Source organism: Bactrocera dorsalis, chromosome 6 (assembly GCF_023373825.1).
Source record: "Bactrocera dorsalis isolate Fly_Bdor chromosome 6, ASM2337382v1, whole genome shotgun sequence".
Taxonomy (NCBI): domain Eukaryota; kingdom Metazoa; phylum Arthropoda; class Insecta; order Diptera; family Tephritidae; genus Bactrocera; species Bactrocera dorsalis.
In genome coordinates, this window is record NC_064308.1 from 16795211 (window position 1) to 16811050 (window position 15840).

The 15840-nt window shown below is 31.3% G+C and overlaps 1 long non-coding RNA gene across 1 annotated transcript; it reads left to right on the plus strand.

Moving 5' to 3' along the window:
- Window positions 1-263: 263 nt before the first annotated feature.
- LOC125779632 (uncharacterized) lies at window positions 264-2093 on the plus strand. Its single transcript, XR_007423419.1, has 2 exons — window positions 264-1718; window positions 1806-2093. It is a non-coding gene; the product is annotated as an uncharacterized LOC125779632 (long non-coding RNA).
- The last annotated feature ends 13747 nt before the right edge of the window (window positions 2094-15840 follow it).

Here is a 15840-nt window from a genome sequence, read left to right on the forward strand (position 1 = left end):
TTTTCAATAGATGACTTAAATCCACTCTAATGTAAAGGAAAATGCTTCGGAAATGGTAGATGCATTAATGACAGAAATCGGGCATAACTTGTGCTGATGCGGAACATTTTTTGGAGATTTTGGAGAGTAATTGGACTTAAAGAATTCAGCGAACATACTAGAAATGGTGTAATTGTCACTAGACAAGTTAAAAAACTTTTTATTGTTTTTTATAAAAAAATATTTTATTGGAGCTATGCTCCTTTATTGAGTTTCACTTAAGAACTAACATTTACAATTAATTATGCTTAACTCTAGACCTATGTTTGCCGCTGCAACGGGTACGGAGTTTGCTGACGCTGCGCTTCCCACAGGTTGGCACTTCGCTGACGTTGCGCTTCCCATAGGTTGCCACTACACGTGTCGCAGTCTCAGCGATTTAGTGGTATCATATTATTTTACTTTGTATCATACGATATTACTGCATCATATGATACTTTTGAATGTATGGGGTGCTAACTGACATACTAGACTTATATTTCATAGCGGACGGAAAATTAGAAATCCTGCGTTTGGAGTTGACGAAACCATAGAACAATTTTGGATTGCGTATAATATTATTTTTTGCTTTATTTATATAATTATTATAAAATATTTTGTTAAATTCAGCAAATTCTCGACGCAATTTAGAATATATTGAATAGTCAGCAACTAAACCAGTTTTTTAAAAAGTTTAAAAGCACGAGATTTTCTATTTTTTAATTTACATAATTCTTTCGAAAACCATAAAGTAGAACTTATTTTTTGAATAACAACAATGTTCGATATTTTAACTTCGTTGGAGGTAGTTCGAAAAACATAAATATTTTAACGTCGTTGGAGGTAGTTGTTTTGGTCGCCTGGTTGACATTGCTGTGCCTCGATTCATAGCCGCTATTTTATTCATACAGGTCTTACAATTTTGGCTCGAGGTACTTATCCGGCTCGAAGGGCCAAATGTTTAAAACTCAATAAAGACTTTGTCAACCTTACCACTGTTGGGGGGAAATGAACAAGTCTTTTACCGAGTGAGAAATCTTTCATTCTAATTTTATTTTTAAATTTGTAAGCCGTATATACTATTTTTGAAGTCTTAGTTATCTAATTAAATATATGAGTATGTACGGCACATATGGTTGTTTTCAAGTGCATATGTGCATATGTAATCAATTGCCCAAACCTAAATAAATACATATGTTTATATTATTGTATATTTGAGTGCATGCTAGGGATGCTCGATGAACATCGATGTTCGATGATCATCGATGTTGAAAGCAAAAACATCGATGTTTTAATATCGATGTTGTCATACGAAAAATATCGCAACATCGATGTTAACGGAATCAATCATCGATGTCAACTTACGGCCTCATGCACGACACGGACGTCCACCAAACCAATGCAACTTAGGAAACAAATTATGTCTTCTATGAACGCAGCCACAAATCAAATTTTTTAGTTGTGAACTTCACAAACTGATTTGTGGCTGCGTTCACAATGTGAACGCGTCATTCCGGTCGTTCCCTTCATTCGTTCGTTCTTCGTGATTCGTCTTGCACATTTACGCTCACTCCCACTTCTATTTGTTTGTTAATAAAAAATTGTGTTGTGCGTACCTATTTAAATTTACTGATTTGTTCGTATTCTACTGGTGTTGTGCATATACATACATATATATATTACATGGAATACAACAATATGTAAGTTTTTAATGATTGAATTCTATCTAAATATTGAATTCATCTGTTTGCTTTTTGCGCATGCTAAAGGAAATTATTCTTTTTAAGGTTATAAATGCATATAAATTATAAATGAATAGAATTAAAAATGCCGTCAAAAAGTCGCTTCTGGGAATTTTTTGAAAAACTTGAAAATAACGAAGCCAAATTAATCTAAAATTTTTAAATTGAATTTCAGCTTTTTATATTTTTATAAGATATTTGACAATCATATACTTACTTCCCCATTAAACTGTGAAATTTAATATTTTATTTTTAAAGTTGTAATAACATTTATTTATAATTTGTACTTCATGTTTTTAAAGATATGAATAAATAAATTCATTTAAAATGAAATATGCGTTACGATTATTTAAAAATACAAGTATAACATCGAGAAAAACGTTTAAAATAAGTCGTAAATGTGCTATGCACACTGGCTGTGGCTTAATAAATTTCGAATTTATAGATTGTGTTTTATTTCTTTGTCAATTATTAATGTAAAAATTATCGATGGATCCAACATCGATGGATCCAACATCGATGTTCGGTTTTTGATAAATATCGAACATCGATGTTGAGCTTTCGATTATGACATCGATGTCAACATCGATGTTTTTTGAATATCGATCATCCCTAGTGCATGCGTAATGCATATGAAATTCATATTATGAATGCAAACGTGCTTCATATATGTATGTATGTTTGTTGTATATAAATGCATATGTATTTTTATGTGTTTATTTATGTACGTTTTGTATTGTCTCTGCCTTACGGGCCGTCTCGACAGGATAAAATCTATGTCTTACTAACTGTATTGCCGTGCCTATTGCCTGTGGAGACTCCATATTGCTTATTTCTTACAATATATGGCAAACTAATTAGTTTACCATATATTGTAAGCAATAAGCTGTCACTTCAGCAGTTTGACAGCGCAGTTTTCATTTCTATGAAAATTTTGAAGAGAGAAAATTTCGAATTTACACATATGCCGACGGCATTTTCATTTCGGTAATATGAAATTTAGAAGAGCGAATATTAAGACGATTGTGTTGTATTATATTATAAAAATAAAATAAAGTATATTTTCAAAATAACATTTTTCAAAAAAATTAATATTTAGTTTAATATTGTTAATTATAAAAATAAAATAAAGTACATTTTCAAAATAACATTTTTCAAAAAAATGAATACATAGTTTAATATAGTTAATTTACAGAATAATTATGCAAATTGGGTTGGGAATGAGCGAAGTCTTAAATTTAATAAACTTATACAAGCATAAATAATCATTTCTTATTTTAAATTTATTATTTTAATTGGTATATAAAATTTATGCCACATTTATTATATAGTAGTCCAAAAATATGAATTCTTATTTTCCCAGAAATACATTTGTAAAAAAAAATATCTTTATCCCTTTCTTATTATCTTATTTTTCCCAGGAATACATTTGTAAGAAAAGGATCGTAATCCTTTTTTTATTTTCCTCATAAAAGATTTAAACAGTTCAAGAGCTCATGCGCTACATCAGCTACCTACCCGATGGCATTTCGCAATATGATAAAATAAGTTTTTCAAGAGCTCAAAGCATGCGCTACATCAGGTCGAACCTACCTACCCTGCGCCTTTGCGCAAATGATTATGTTATGATAACAAATGCCCACATACAGATTTGGCAATGGCAATAGCAATAGATTTGACAGTTAGTAAGACATAGATTTTATCCTGTCGAGACGGCCCGTTACCTAATATAAGTATGTAGACTGTATAATTTATTACAAAAGTAAGATTTTTCTTATCTTATTTAACATTTGTGAAATATATTATACGGGTATGAAAGACTAAAATATAATGTTGTTGTCCGTCCTTTGGTAGCAACGAACATGTTCAAATATTAACACTTTCTATAACTTTTGGGCCTTGCTACTACCAGGGATAATGGGATGCCCAACTTATTCCAGTGTGAGAGCGCCTCAAAATAAGCGTTTTTTATAACATTTTCCATTGTGGCCAGATCGAACAAAATAAAAATTTTTAGGCATTTAAATTAAAATGCCCAATTGCACTTTCCACACCACCCAGGAGGTATGCAAAACGGCGCGTTACCGAAGTTAGTTTTGGGTGCTCGGTTCCCCTTTAGGCCTATATCACCCATTAATAAATTTATTTACAAAAATCAACAAAACGATAACAATTCATTAATGTATAACGAAAAAAAAACAAAACGATTAAAACAAAACAATAACAATTCATATAAAAAATATATAAAAATATCACAGTTATATAAATATTTACATATATACAAATGCCTACATTTACATCCCAAATTCTAATTTTCCTTAAAAAAAACTGCTTTCTTATTTTAGAGCCTCTTTATCCTAACTGTTTACAAAATTTTTACTTTTTTATTTTCTATCGTAAGTTTAAGTTCGCTTATTGTAACCACTAAAAAATAAAAAAAAAATTGAAACCTATAGGCGTGAAACACACAAAATTTTATTTTTAAAATTAGGGACAGAAAGGTCTTTATTTAAAAATTTAGTTAAAAAATATATTCTAATTCTAATAAAAAGGGCTAAAACTATTTTTGGGTCACAATTATCGCAACACAAAAAGGGCCTAACATCTTTCATTTTATTAAAAAGAATATCTCCTAATCCTATTTTATGACAATTACTGTCGAATTCTTCTAAAAATTTTGTTTCCAAAATTTTTACAAATGCAATAAAATCCTCAAGCGGCTTGACTAAGTTGCATTTGTCTATTTGATTTTGATGCATGAAGATGAATTCGTCCGAAGGAATTTCATCTCCTAAATATGGTAAAGGCAGGGAACATGTGTGCAGTTTGAAAATTTTTAAATAAAAATAGCCGCAAAAGTAGCTAAACGCATTTTCTTTCAAAAAATTAATTTCTAAACTACTATCTAATGCGATTGATCTAACGAGAGAGTGCTCAGGCCGTGGTAAACTTTGAAAATCCTACCAAGAAAGGTCATTCAATAGTGAATCATTACACACATTAAGTAGAACATTATTACTATGTTCCGAAATTACTGTAGCATCAGATTCTAAAGGCAGCTCACAGTTTCCTTTTGTTACGACGTTTACGTAACGTAAGCCCCACGATTTCCTAAACAAACTAGAGAACATATAGGGCGTTACTCTAGTACCTCCTCTGCTTCGAATCTGCCCAAAAAAATGTTCTAAACTGTCCTGACATAGTCGTCTCGTCTTCAAGTACGGAAAACCTGAGTGTGACAAAAATCGCCACAATCGTCTTAAACTGTTAATGTTTAACACCCACCCCTTTATAAAACTAAAATTATTAGTTGTGTTGCTTCCTAAATCGTCTACGACCCGAATTGTTTTTAAAACTTTTTCTGCCTCATTTAAAAACTCTAACTGTTCAGGGGAACCTACAAACACTTTTTTAGTGGGTACAACAGCCTCAACGAAACTGCTATTTAAAATATCGCATAATTTATTAAAAAACGAAACGAATTCCGCGGTATTAATAAAGCTACTACTATTCGAGCTTAAGGCTCCCGAGCTATATAGGGACAACATACCAGAAGCGACCGTATTACTCAATACTTGAGACGCGAATTTAACCTTCATTTTTTGGAAGGTATTTGGATAAATATGAGCATCGGTTAATTTATGCGCACACCGATAACTCGACTTAGAGTCGGTTTCATAAAAATGAACAATATCCGACCAACTTACCCGACTATTTTTAAAGAAAACCGTATTTTTTAAATTTTGTAAACAGTTACGACCACTTTTTATCAAATGGGGGCTATCGTAAAAAAAATACACTTCCTTGCCATTAACATTAAAAAAAGGCCGTGACGCTGAAACACCTAACAAATTAGCGAAATTCTGAAAATTGGTGCCCTGGTCGCAAACAAAATGGCAAGGAATTAGTCCTATATTTTGCAGTTGGGTAATGGCTTCAAAAATGTATTTCTTGAGGACATCCCCTTTGCAGGAACCTTTTACGAAAAAGTAAGCCAATGGGTGGGACCAAGGCTCTCCACCTATACCTTGCACCATTATAGTCATTGCAGTAGTTGCTAATCTAGAAGTGCGATTTTCATCGCCATAATCCTCAATACCTATCACCCTATCGAATTTCCTATCATACTGCAAATGACATTTCAGTGACATTTCATCACATGAAACCGACACGAACTTTTGTTCGAAAGTGAATCCCCTACTCCTAATCTCTAACGATTTTATGCTACTTTGGGTGCAACCTGGGAAACGGGGCCAGTCTGTAACAAAGTTTTCCAAAGTACTTTCGGATGGAAAATCTAATTGGTGCTTTAAGTGCCGATAAGCAACTGGCGATAGAAAAAAAACACCCAAAGCTATCGTTTTCAAAAAATTGTCATATCGCCGTCCATGGGTACGGCGATTACTATTTATAAAACTACTCCTAATGCAAGCACCTAACTGAGGAGGAACTTTACTACAAACTAAAGAAAGAGGGTCTGACTGTTCCCTAAATGAGCTATTCCTTAGCTGTTCCCTACATCTTTCTAACTCTGCGGCCATTTCAACTAACTGGGCCTTTAAACTCCTATTTTCCTGCTCTTTTTCTTCTAACTTTATTTTCAAAACCCTATTCTCTTCCCTCAATTTCTTCTTCCTTTCTGTACCTGCTGTCAGACCCCTACCTGTTTGCGCGGCCTTATCAAAATTAAGAGATATATCCTCCTCAAAAAATGGAAGAGGCTCTAAAATTTCATCTTCTATCTCACTTTCAATAATTGGAAAAAGCTATCTCGATGCATTGTGTGCATTTGAGACAGCTTCTTCAACTTGGGGAGCAAAATCCTCGAAACCCAATAAAATTGTATCATTTACATCAGAATTTGGGACGTCAAATGTAGGCTCAACTTTTAAATTGATATCGGGAACGGCCCTCGAACGCAATCGCTTTTCAAGGCGCATTTTTGCCGAAAAATGCCGCTCACAGGCAAAAATATGTTTACGTGTTTCATTGGAAACACCTAAACGGTTGAGCCAACATTTACGTCTATTTAAAATAAAAAGGAAGAATATAAAAATATGGCACGATTCCGATTACTTTGGCGGCGGGGTAAAAAAACCGAATTTCCGTATAAATGGGGTATGTACGGATAGGGGGGCTTCTATAGAGGTGGAATATCCAAAAATCATGTGAAAATAGTTAATATTTTTAAAAATATTCACGTTTAAAAATTCAAAAATTCGCACTAAGAACACATGTTATTTATCCATGTTTCACAGAATTTTTCACGTTTTTCTTTCACTATAATTAAATATACACTCTTAACATTGAAATCAGTTCGATTTTCACTTTCATTTCTTAATTTTTCAGCCAAATTTAGTAATTTAAAATCACATATAAAATTTATGGCTGAAAAGTTTAGAGTGTTTATATTTACGAGGAAAACCAGCGTTGCCACACCTTAAAAACCAAAAGTGAAGAATTTTTTAGCGTTTCACAGCGTTTTTATATCGATATTCGCAATATACGAGTCTGATCGTGAATTGGCAAAAATGAGAAATACATAATAGGAAAATTTATAATTAATTATTATTACAGAAAGAAGAAGAATTTGGACACAGAAGAATTTTGAACACCGGGGTTTTGGACCGACCAGGGATATTATTTTTCGAGCTCACGATCAGACTCGTATATTGCGAATATCGATATTTTAATTTCTTTTTATTTTTCCAATTAATAACATAAAATTGCATAACGCGCCATACATATTCGTGAATCGGAATTAAAAACGAATTTTTTAAGACAATTCCCGTGAAAATTGGTGCACGTTTTCGGAAAAGCCGCTCTGCTGAACATTTACCGTATATAATATTGCTTGTTTGCTTAATAAATTTATACAAGAAAATATCCATATGCATGAATAGAGAAATTTTTGCGAAAAAAGAGGAATTTCACGAATTGCCTTATCATCACATGGCAGCGCTCCATTTCGTCGTAATTTTTGGTAAACAAATGAGGTTCAAACAAGTGTAAAATGTAATTTTTAAAATAAAGATTTTTTAGGTAAAAAACCTGTTAAATGTGTAAAATGTGGTTTTATATAAAAGTTAATAGTGTAAATTAATTAATTTGAAGTGAAAAATGTTTAATGTGGTGAAATAGCGTCTTGAAATGGTCCAATTTTGCGATTTTTCGGACTTTAAGGTCGAATATCTCGTAAACTAAGCGTTTGCGGACCCTATAACCCTATATATTTTTTAATCAGGAGGACTTCCTCTTTCCAACGGTACCTTCAGATCGCGGCGCCAAAGTAATCGGAATTGTGCCAAAAATATAAAATAACTACATATATTACATATAGTGCAAAAATATAAAACATATAAACATATCTATTCAAATGAACCGGTACATTCGTTACATTTAAATATTTAAAAAATTAAATTTCAAAATATCGAAATTTATCGAAACTTTTTCTTACAATTCTTTACCCGCTAATTGAATTTAATTATTTAAATTATATAATTAAATATTATCTAAATAATGCAATCAATTTCACATTACAAATATTTAAACGAACCCGCGATAACGTTATATTTATGTATTTACGAAATTAAATTTCAAAATATCGAAATGTATCGATAATTCTATTACACTTTTTCTGTTTTTTAAAGAAACACCCGATTTTTATAATACATTATTCAGTCACTTTTTGCACTATTTATAGTCTATTTAAAATTACTTACCGTTCGAGATCCGATCCCTCGTTGGGAAATCTAAATACAGTATTTCCCTCGCTGCAGCCCACAATGCACTTTTTCCACATTGGTGTTTTCGGCATTTTCGCTGTAAATTAATATGTGATTTATATATAATTATATACGCAAATTACTTTTATGGTACTTACGTTTATATTTGCTAATTTATATTTGTTATAATTTGTATATTTAAACAATTTTCACTTACTTCACTCACTATTCACCTGTTCTTCACCACTTCACTTTTTACTAATTCTTTTTTCTGCCAAGAAACGATGGCCGTTACGAATTCCTCCATTCTAATATTATTTTGGCGGGATTTCAATCCGGTCGTCTCTTTTCTTCCAATAGCGAAACGTCAACACCTACCCAATCCAGTCAACTGTCAAAGTTCGGTAGGTGAGCGGCTCTCACATTTCCAGTGACAGTTGAGTTGGGGATCTCTTTATCTCTGCTACTACTGTGAGCTCTTTGTTAGTTTCTGTAATATTTTTCTTAATTTTTTTGTTTCCTACACACATCCAAAAACTACCGCGAACCTTTGCAATCTCAGCCAAAATTACGACACAGATAAAGACCATGTGATTTCATTGTAGCGGGTCTTCAAGATGAATTTTATTATTATATTAATTAATTAAAACAGGAAAGATTATCCAATATTTTGATACAATAAATAAAATTTACATCAAAACTAGATAAATTACATCTTTATGATTTTTAATAATCAAAATATATTGGAAAATTTAACTAAAACGTACTTAAAGTAATAACATGGATAGCATAACACGCCAACACACTCTTGTCTTTTTTAAGGCATTTGGCCGTTTTAGTAGCAGAATATTTAGGAAACCCCAATGAAGTGACTGGCCTTTGGCCCTGTGTCTCCCTCATTCTATGGCATTCTTAATGTAATTTCTGTCATTCTAAAGGGTGATTTTTTAAGAGCTTGATAACTTTTTTTTAAAAAAAAAACGCATAAAATTTGCAAAATCTCATCGGTTCTTTATTTGAAACGTTAGATTGGTTCATGACATTTACTTTTTGAAGATAATTTCATTTAAATGTTGACCGCGGCTGCGTCTTAGGTGGTCCATTCGGAAAGTCCAATTTTGGGCAACTTTTTCGAGCATTTCGGCCGGAATAGCCCGAATTTCTTCGGAAATGTTGTCTTCCAAAGCTGGAATAGTTGCTGGCTTATTTCTGTAGACTTTAGACTTGACGTAGCCCCATAAAAAATAGTCTAAAGGCGTTAAATCGCATGATCTTGGTGGCCAACTTACGGGTCCATTTCTTGAGATGAATTGTTGTCCGAAGTTTTCCCTCAAAATGGCCATAGAATCGCGAGCTGTGTGGCATGTAGCGCCATCTTGTTGAAACCACATGTCAACCAAGTTCAGTTCTTCCATTTTTGCCAACAAAAAGTTTGTTAGCATCGAACGATAGCGATCGCCATTCACCGTAACGTTGCGTCCAACAGCATCTTTGAAAAAATACGGTCCAATGATTCCACCAGCGTACAAACCACACCAAACAGTGCATTTTTCGGGATGCATGGGCAGTTCTTGAACGGCTTCTGGTTGCTCTTCACCCCAAATGCGGCAATTTTGCTTATTTACGTAGCCATTCAACCAGAAATGAGCCTCATCGCTGAACAAAATTTGTCGATAAAAAAGAAAAGAACCGAACACTGATTTTGGTAATAAAATTCAATGATTTGCAAGCGTTGCTCGTTAGTAAGTCTATTCATGATGAAATGTCAAAGCATACTGAGCATCTTTCTCTTTGACACCATGTCTGAAATCCCACGTGATCTGTCAAATACTAATGCATGAAAATCCTAACCTCAAAAAAATCACCCGTTATAAGCTTTCGCCTGCGTTTTAATGGGTGAAAAAGATAGGATTTGTTACTTATAGGTAAGTTTTATCACACAACCATCCGGTAACTGTAGTAGAGAGAAAAATATAAGAGGTATTATCTTGCTCTTGCAAAACCCTCGCGAGTTACATACAGTGGCGGACAAAAGTCTACATACACCCGCACGAATTGGTTCCCCGCAAAACAAACTGTTCTCATTTCTGGCAATGGAAATAAAGCAAAAAATGTTGTATTCACTGAAGTTTTTAATAATTAAAATATATCCTTTTTGGTTATTGTTCCAAAATACATCAATTATAGTATACCTTATTTCATATCTTGAATTAATATTTACTCTATACAATCTTATTTATTTATGTAAGAGTTTTGAATTGTTTCCTTTTTGTTATCTATTTTTAATTTTTCTGTAAAAAAGAATTTAATAAACAAATTATTTATAACGTTAATGAATTTAAAAGTGTTTGCAATTAATTCAAATATGGGTAGTAAATATTTGTAAGTCTAACATAAGTTACACATTATACTCATGTATGTGTGTTTACATGTACGAATAAAGGTATTCTTTTATTTGCATTTTAAACTACATACATTAAATTCTTTAAAAAATTAACAGTCAACTTAACTCAACAATACAGCTTATTAAAGAAACAATAAACCAGAATCAGAAGAATGTTCTTTATCAGATAGGAGGATTGCATAAAACTATAAAAGATGTTTTGCTACAAAATACCTATTTAGAAAAATTACTTATGTTAAATTCAATTAAAAATCATATTGAGCATATTCAAAAATATATAACTACAGCACAAAATGGCATAAATGATGCCAATATCCTTACAAAAAATGAAATAGATTACTATAATATAAACATTGAAAAAATTAAATACTTAAGAACGGCAATATTTGAAAAAGAAAGAGAATTAATATTTGTAATCAAAGTACCAAAAATATTTTTTAATATACAAGTAATAACTATAATACCTATCCCTTATTTAAATAAAGAAATAAATGCTGAAATTTCAAATGTATTCAAATATAATGATAAGATTTATGAGTATAAGAAGAATAAATACATAAATGAATGTACCATATCAAAACACTGTACAATAGATAAGATATGTGAATTAATTACAAATGTTAACTCAGAAATAATTAATATTAATGACGAAATCATAATTGTAAAAAATGTAAAAATTATTTAATTCAAAATAATTGTGGCTCAGAAGCATTACAATTAAATGGAAATTATGTAATAAAATACAACAACTGTTCAATAGAATTAGCAAACCAAAAATTTTCAAATAATTACAAAATGTTTATTGACAAAATTATATTATCACAATCTAAACATATTACTTTTAATACCACTCTAACTTTAGAAGAATTAAAATTAACGTCGATACATAATCTAAAAGAAATAGAAGAAATAAAATACAAAAATAAAATTGTAACATACAGTGTACCAACAGTGGTAATATTAATAGTAATATTCTTTATAATAATATTAATGTGCAATCATTGTAAAAGAAATAAAGAAAGAATTCAGGAGAATCCTTCGTCTAGGGGTGGAGGAGTTACATATATAGTTCCACAAACAACAATATGTAATGAAAACTCCAACGTAGATGAAATAATAAGAAAATACTTAAACCAACCCAACAACATTACTGTATAAAACATTTATTTATTTGTTGGCTTGATTTAAATTGACACTCATATAAATGTGTATAACGAAAATGCAAGTGTCGTTGCTTCATAAAAATTAAACAACGATACTTGCAATGTAAACAAATTTAAACATTGTAGCTCAAATTTCATGTCACCGAACTCAAATTTATGAGTACTACATGAAATGTTATTACTTTTAGTTTTATAAGCAAAAGTCAAAGTAATATCAAATTACGTAGGAATATTTGTACTTAAGCCACATAGATGTCAATGCACTGAATTATTTGTATGCCCACTTAAAAAACTGCCTAAGCCACATAAATGTCAATGTAATTGGAAAAGTATTAAAATATTACATATGTATGTATATGATTTTGTTTATATTCGATTATTTTGATCAATATTGTAGGTTTCATTTTAAGAACGAAATTATTGTAAAGTCAGTCTTAAGATTCACTTGAATAAAGGAAGATATAACAGCTTAAGCTTGTTTTTCAATGCGACCTTATTTTACATAATTGGCGCAGTCACGGAGTTGTGTTTCTTAAGAAATACAATAAAAGTTTACCTATCGCGAAAGTGAATAAAATAATAATAAGTTTAAAGTGAAGTCGATGTGTAAAAAAAATAAAAATATATGCACTTTAATTAAATAACTGTGGAGTTAATCTTCTAATAAAAAAAACAAAATACAAAATAAAAACAACTACGGTGTTAAAATTTAAAATAACTAAACCCTTTAAATAATAAAAAAAAAAAACAACGATGAGTCGATTTGATGTCAACCGAGATCTGGGAAACGGAGGAGAACTAACAGAGCAAGAGCAACAAATGGCTCAGATGGCTAGAGTGATTACTCAACAAGAAGAAGCCATCAATCAAATGAGGTTGCAATATGCAAGTCAAGTGCAACCTCAATCATTATTAAACACGAAAGAACTGTTACAACAATTTAGACAGCTGAGGTGTTTGGACGAGGGACATAATATAATGGCGTTTATAAAATCAGTGGAAGCCATCATAAATTTGTGCCCACAAAACAACCAACAATTGATAAACCTGGAGATGACAATAATAGCTAACGAAAAAATCCTGGGAGATGCAGGAAGACACATACAAGAACTAGGCGACAACCCAACATGGAAGACCAAAGACAATATATGGCGACATCTTTAACAAATGCAGGAATATAAAAGTAAGTAACTTAAGAGAATTATTCGATTATTTTCAAAAGGCTAAATTTGAGTTAAATCAAATATATTTATTTGATGAAGACAAGCCTTATATTTATAAGCCAGATAGGGTAGACAGAGATTTAGTTAGCTTATTAATTGAAAAAATTGATGTACCTATGAGATCACATTTAAATGAAAATTGCTCGCTTAACGATATTATAAATAAATATTCTAAAATCAAAGCTTTAGATGACACTAGAACTATACATATTACACACAGAAAAAACTTAAGCAAACAAAATTTTACTATGAATAAAACGCAATATTTTCACACTAATCAGAACACAAATAGGAACAGCTCAGTTACACGAATTAAACCAAATACCAATATGTATAACCAAAATTATCAAAACACACAAAATACTAATACACGACAAAATGAACAGTATTCACACAATTTTACACAAAATTACGGCAGAGGAAATAGTAGCAATAATACCAGATTTTCGCGCAGAAGCACTAACAACAATAATACCACACTAACACCTGAACCAATGGAAATAGGTGCACTCGAGGAAAACGAAGTAAATTTTTTAATAACGCCTCAAGAACAAAACTCCCCATAATAAATATAACGATAGGAAAAACTAAAATTAGTTGCCTTATAGATACAGGATCAACTACAAGCATATTAAAAGAAGGGATATTATCGGAAAATTATCCCAAAATAACAATGAAATATGCTATAAAATACAAAACTTTAAACAGGGTAAATCAAATAAAAAGTGTAGTAACCACACCATTTCCAAAAGAATTTGGATGCTTTGGCACCTTTCAGTGGAAACTATTGAACTTTGCAAACACAAAATTTTCAGGTATAATAGGCCAAAATTTCTTAAAACCTTTACAAGCAAAAATTAATTGTGCGGAAAACTACGTTGAAATTTTAAAAAATAAAATTTATTTCGAAGAATTTAACTATTCCGAATACATAGAAAATGTTTGCAATTTGGAACATACTAAACAAAATTATTTAAAAGATAAATTCAATTTTTCCCATTTGAATAAAGAAGAACATCAAGCAACCTTAAGGCTGCTCAATGACTTCGAAGACCTTTTCTTTAAAGAAGGAGATAAATTGTCATGCACCAATGAGGTACAGCATGAAATTATAACAACAAATTGTAAACCTTTATACTCCAAAATTTATAGATATCCTCAAACCCATGAAGAAGAGATAAAATGCCAAATTGAAGAAATGCTACAACAGAACATAATTAAAGAAAGCAATTCACCCTACAATAGTCCCTTATGGATTGTAGAGAAAAAAACAGACGATTCAGGGAAAAAGAAATATAGAATAGTCATCGACTACAGAAAATTAAACGAATTTACCGTGGATGACAAATTTCCAATTCCAAACCTAAATTCAATCCTAGACAAACTAGGTAAATCACAGAACTTACCACCCTGGATTTAGCCAAAGGTTTTCACCAAATCTCAGTTAGAGAGGAAGACAGAAGAAAAACTGCCTTCTCAACACCATTTGGTCATTACGAATTTATTCGAATGCCATTTGGATTAAAAAATGCTCCATCAACTTTTCAAAGATTGATGAATAGAGTCCTTAAAGAACATATTAATAAAATATGCGTCGTATATATGGATGATATTTTAGTATTTGGCACTTCTTTAGAAGAGCATTTAACTAATTTAAAGCAAATATTTGAAGCCTTAAGGCTAGCAAAGCTAAAAATACAAGTGGACAAATGCGAATTTCTCAAGAAAGAAACTCAATTTTTGGGCCACATTTTAACATTAGAAGGAATTAAGCCAAATCCAGCTAAAGTTAAAATCGTACAAAACCTAAAGATACCTAATACTACAAAAAGAATACAATCATTCTTAGGTATGACAGTATTTTATAGGAAATTTATTAAGGATTATGCAAAAAATGCACATCCTATGACGCAATATCTAAAAAAAGGACAAACAATAAATATATACAACCCACAATTTATTGCAGCGTTTGAAAAACTAAAGGATATATTTACAAATTCACCTATATTACGATATCCTAATTTTAATAAACAATTTAGGATTACAACTGATGCTAGTAATTTCGCAATAGGAGCAGTTGTGTCTCAAGATGGTCACCCCATTGCTTATGCATCAAGAACACTAAATAATCATGAAACAAATTACGCTACTATCGAAAAAAAACTTTTAGCGATAGTATGGGCCGTGAAATATTTTAGGCCTTATGTCTTTGGTAGGCAATTTGATTTGGAATGCGACCATCAACCATTGAAATGGTTAATGACAAAATATTCCGGAAAGGATATAAGTCCAAGACTTCAAAGATGGTTAGTGAGTTTGGGCGAATATAATTTTTCAATAGAATACATTAAAGGGAAAAACAATTATATAACAGACTTTTTGAGCAGAATAAGAAATGACGAAATTATTTCCCACATAGAAATTTTCCAAGGGGATGAAGGTAGCAGCATGTCAGTAGAAGCAGAAACTGTCCATTCACAAGAAGAAGATTCAGGATTTGAAATTCCAATATTAGATACAATTGTTAACAGGTTTAAAATACAAATAATAATAATAAAGGAGAAA